Source organism: Bidens hawaiensis, unplaced genomic scaffold (assembly GCF_021521415.1).
Source record: "Bidens hawaiensis isolate Kalapana, Puna unplaced genomic scaffold, B.hawaiensis_p1.1 tig00027077_1, whole genome shotgun sequence".
In the NCBI taxonomy this organism is placed as follows: Eukaryota; Viridiplantae; Streptophyta; class Magnoliopsida; order Asterales; family Asteraceae; genus Bidens; species Bidens hawaiensis.
In genome coordinates, this window is record NW_027494366.1 from 226,541 (window position 1) to 232,560 (window position 6,020).

Consider the following 6,020-nt stretch of genomic DNA (forward strand, 5'->3'; position numbering starts at 1 on the left):
AACTTCTAACAAATTCGTATATTAGTTGTTCTCTTTTAAAATTTTATTTTTATTTTAATTTCGGGACGAATTTCCAAAAGTTGTAAGTCTTGTAACATTCGTTACTTTTCAAACCCGAAATCCTACCCGTTTTAAATTATATATATATATATATATATTATATTTCGTTTTGTAAAACTTTATAATTCGTTAACACTCTTGCTTACAAAATAAAAATGTACCAATAGCATCAATATTTCCGTAATCTTTATAATATCCAAACATAACATTAATCTCGTAATATTTTGAATTAACAATTTATTAATAAAATCGTTAAAATTCGTTAATGTATAAAAACATATTATAATATCCAACTCCAAAATAAAATATATATTCAACATTTCTAATCCCCGATGTGACACCCGACATTTTTAGGTTAATTCCGTTAACTAAACCAAGTTAAATCATGTTGACTGTGTTAGTAAACACAGTTAGTTCTGTTAACTACGTTAATGAACTCTCATGCATGTAGTGTCATTTATGCATACATTTCAGTTAGTCGATTTGTTGGTGATCTAAACCAAAGTAACTTGTTACATATGTTATAATAATAATAATAATAACAACAACAACAATAATAATAATAATAATAATATGTTACATTTACTTTATACGATAGGTATAATGTGTTATATGATCAATATGTTACATGAATGGTTTTTATATACTTATGTGATTTATAAGAAAGTTAGATGATTAAACTTGTTACATTATATGATATGTTACATGTTATATTTCTTAGCCTAACCAATAAACCTTAGACAATATAATACTTAGAGATGGTTTTAAAAGTTGTATCATGTCACCTATTTAAATATAAAAGTTACCTAAGGTTGAATTTTATTAAAGTGAGATTAAAAGTTTGTTATTAATTCGATAAGGAGTTACAAAATCTTGGTAATCAAACTTTTCCCTTTCCTTTTTGTCCCTCTTGGCCAAAATCTATCACTCACACACACACAAAACACTTTTGCAAAAACTCTCTCAAACTATCATCATGCACAAGTATTGTTTTGGTGATTCTTGAAAGCAAGAGGATTGAATCTTTGGATTAAGCAACTAGTTAATCATATTTAACATATTTTTTCTTTATGTTTTAATCATAGAAACATGATATTTGTATCCAAATGATTTGGATTATAGAGATAAATAAAGAATGATCAAAGTTTTATTTGGTTAAAAGTGTTGGTTGTGTCTTAGTATAAACGTTTGAATCTTTTGATTTTATAAAATGATTTATTGGTGATTTAGGATCATAGAGATATGAAAATCATGATTGTTGTGCACATAGGTTTAGATCTGCTTGCTGACAGATTCTGTAACCTAGGTTCTTAATTGTATAACGTGTTGATAAGTTATTGTTTTTGGTTGATTCTTGATTCTACGGTCAAGTACTTTGGGTCTAGTTTTCAAAAAGTCGAAAATCATAATTTTTGGACTATGGTTGATTAGTTTTTATGAATTTACAAAATTGGGTTGCAATTCTAATTGAAAACATAATTTTCATATTCATTTTGTAAATTATGTAACTTGTAATTGAAAATGGATAATTGTGTGATCCACTTCTGGAATGTTAAATATTGAATTTAGAATTAAATCTAATTGGTCTTGTATCAATTGGACATATATGGAAGTTTTTGCAAATATTTACATTCTGTTGTGCTGATAAGGTAGCTGAAAATAGGTTGGTGTAGGGTATGAATTTTCATGATGTTTGTGAGAGTTGGAAAATTACAAGAAAATTTAATGTTGTACCTAATACTTGAAATTATCTTTGGTAATTATTGGGTAAATTATTTGCGTGTTTTGGCTGGTTTGAAAAATAGGTTTTGGTGACTTAAAACTTGCCCAAATTTGTCCAGCATGCTATTTGGTAAAAATAGTTGTAGTTTGTACAAAGATTTTTGTGTTATTTTGGAATTTGATTTTATTGATCAACTTGAAATTATTTGATTAAATGTTTGGTCTTACTTTTGAGAAATGAAATTGGTAAATGTGTGACTTAGTCATAGGGTTGCATGAAAAATGATTAAGTTCAAATTACATGATCGATTGTTAGGTTGCGACTATGAATATCTTATGACTATCTTAAGTCTAGATAATTGGTCAAAAGTCACTAACGGGGGGTCGTCGGTCAACATTTAGGGTCAACGATCAATATTTTTGTCAACGGTCAATATTTTTAGTCAACGGTCAACAAGTTGGACCTTTTGGTCAATAGTCAACGAAAAGTCAAACCTTTTAGTCAAAAGTCAACGGGGAGTCAAAGTTTGGTCAAACTTTTAATAATCAGCGGGATTTTTTGGATACTAAGGATTCTAGGAATCGTTTAGCAAATACTTATAGTGCTTGTATGATTTAGGCACTAGAACATTTTGTGACGTAAAGTAGTGACTTCTATTTTAAACCGCATTCGAGGTGAGTTTCTCACACCCCTTTTAACTCTTTTAGTAATTTTGGGGGTATCATATATATCATATCCAAATTACAGTTTCGTTTATTCATTATTTACAAACTACAATTCGCTACATGGACTTGTGTGTTTATTTGTTACTTGCTTAAAATTACTTGCACATGGATTACTTCAATATAGTATGATCATACGCCCCCCTTTGCACTCAAGACACTTGTTATTATGAGTGGAAAAGGGCCTCATTATCCGAGTACGTTGGTGCACAATCCCAACCGGAAAAAGACCTTACTTGCGGTTATCTGAGTACACCCGTGTACAATCCCAGTTGGAAATGACCTTACTTGCTCATTTACTTGTTCATGGAATTGTATGACTTCTATGTACGTATATCAAAACTTGTGTGAACTCACCAACTATTCATTTACTTGACTTTATTTAATATATATGTTACAGGTACAATTATTAGAGGATGAAACGGAGAAGACACTAGAACTTAGGTTATATCAATAAATGGATAAGTTGTTAATTTTTCTTGTATTTTTCTTATATTTCTTGTTACAAACTTGTGTACTTGATGTTTGAATGAATTAATGATAATATTATCATTTAATGGTGTCACATGTGTTTTGAGCAATTTATACGTCACACTCAGGCGCTTCCGTTTTAGTCGGGGTGTTACAATTACCTAGATAAATAAACATGGAGTGGGCTTTAAGCGAGAGTTGAACCGAGTTTAACTTTGAAGCTCGGATAATCGTTATTGATAATAACATATGGATTATATGGATAATCTTTGTTTTTAATAATACTATACAATTATTAAAACTTGGATAACAATCCAATATTTTGAATATAACCTAATAGTCAATCATTCTTGGTGCACAATAAATACATGAACCAAAAACTAATCTCGTGACAATTCTTTTGCACCACCAAAGCTGATGTAAATTATAAAGACCACCGTCCGCCGCTTAGTGATACGAACCAGAAGGCCCAACATGTCCAGTCAACCAAACCTAATTCAACAGTCCCACAGGAGAAGCCCAATTTAAGTTCGAGAAACCGTTACAACCGGAATTAGAAAACCCGTTCATTATGAAGATTAAAATAAAGATATGGGAAGATCTTTTGAAGATTTATCAAGAATCAATTTCTTCACCTGCAAGTTATTTATTTGTTTCCTAGTTTAATTGTGTTTTCTACTTTATGTTTACTTCTTGTTTCCTTTAAATACCGTTGATGTTTTTCAGTAATACTTAGTGAAATTTATTTGGTCTCTCTCTTCTTCTCTTGTGTTCTTGGAGATTATAGGTTGTCTCCAATAAACCGTATCAACTAGTGCTTTCATCATTGTTATAATGCTGCCCCGCCGTGAAACGCCAACCCTTGAAGAATCCATTGCAACTTTAGTGGAATCGTTCACCACCACCGCCGCATCCCAAACAGCCAAGCTTTACCAAGTACTTAATCATCTCATAGAGCAATCCAAATTGCTTTTGGCTACTATTAAACAAAAAACCCAGCCATGGTGAAGCTTTCAAACCCACCAACTTTGATAACCCTAGTGACATACGGGATCCTAAGCTAATCCTAGCCACGTTTGATGGCACCAACCCACTAGATTGGCTTTTTCAAGCCGATCAGTTTTTTTCGTTTTACAAAATCAAATCCCTTCAACGCCTCACCATGGTTGCCTTTAGCCTCTCGGGCGTTGCACTTAGTTGGTATAAGTATCTCCATAATAATGGACTACCAACCACTTAGGAGGAATTCACTCGTTTACTTCAAATCCGCTTTGGCCCGTCATCATACGATAATCACTAAGCTGCCTTGTTTAAACTTTGCCAAACTTCCACGGTCACCGCCTATGTGACAGAATTTGAGCGCCTATGCAATTGTGTTATCGGGTTATCTTAAGATAATCTACTAAATTGTTTTCTTTCCGGTCTTCGGAAAGATATTCAACAGGAGCTAGCCATCCATAAACCAACATCCCTTGCCCGAGCTATTGGGCTTGCAAAATTGGTTGAAGATAAAATTGCCGACCAACGTTTTCGACCTTGTCCAAATCCTTCGCTCTGTGCCCTCCCTGCAACCATCAACTAGACCCAATCCGCCCCTCCAGCCACCACTACCCAACCACTGCTTCCGACACCGGCCACGACCACCCCCGCTCTTCCCTTTACCCGCCTTTCCCACGAGGCTTTACAACAGCGAAAAGCGACCCTTCTTTTCTTTCGTTGTCCGGAAAAGTACCACCCCGGTCACCGTTGCAACCCGCCTCAATTTCATCTTATTGTTGATAATGATGAGCCTCCACTTATTGATCTTAGAGATACCGAACTCAGATTTCATGATCAACCAAAGCTCGCACCTGAACAAGTGTCCGATAATCAATTTTGGTCCCTATCACCAGCGGCACTCACCGGTATCGCATCACCTAAGGCACTTCGTGTAACCGGGCTCATAGCTGGAAAACTAGTTACAATTTTGATCGATCAGAAAGCACGCACAATATTGTTCAACCCCGGATTGTCTCGTTTCTTCAATTATCGGTCAATAAAATTACACCTTTTCATATATGATCGGCAACGGTGATTTCGTTCGATGCACCGGGTTTTGCCCACAGGTGCCGGTAACTTTAGCTGAAAACCCATTTAATATTCCATTCTTTATTCTTTCTATCCAAGGAGCCGATATTGTCCTAGGGATTGCCTGGTTGAGTTCCCTTGGGAGAATCACAGCCGACTTCTCCGTGCCTTCCATAACATTTACCCATATTGACAAAGCCATCACCCTCACAGGTGAACCATTAGCGGTTCCAGCATCTACAGCTACCATTCATACCCTCTTACACAAAGGTGCTATAGCCGACATGCACACCATATTTTGTCAATTTCAAAGCACCCCAAAACTGATGGTTCCGTTGAGCCATACCGACCCATCCATTCATTCCTTGCTACAATCTTTCAAGCACATTTTCCAAATCCCCACCACCATGCCCCCACCACGAACTCAAGACCACCATATACATCTCCAAACTAGTAGCCAACCGGTTAATGTTCGACCATACCGATATCCACAATACCAAAAAGAAATTATGATCAACCTTATTAACGAGATGCTTGCCGAAGGAGTCATTAAGCCAAGTACAAGCCCTTTTTCTTCTCCGGTTTTGTTGGTTAGAAAAAAATTTTTGAACGTGGCGTTTTTGTGTAGATTACCGAGCATTAAATGAAATTACTTGTAGGTTCCCAGCCGGATCTACACGGAAGTATCTCGTACTATGTAGGTGCGGAATCCCTACGTAAGACGATACGAGTGTTTGATGCGATATACGTTAAAACCAAGCACAAATACACGTTACAATACTCAAAAGACACGTTGTATTGCAACTCCTTTAACACGTGATATGCAAATCACAATTACACGTTCTGAAAAAACTTATTAAACATAAGCCGTAGCCAAACATATATAGTTATCGACAACTTCGCCTGACAGACTAGGCAAAGTTGTCAATAACTTCGCTTGTCCACAAGTTCGCTTATATCAGGCGAACTTGTGAGAC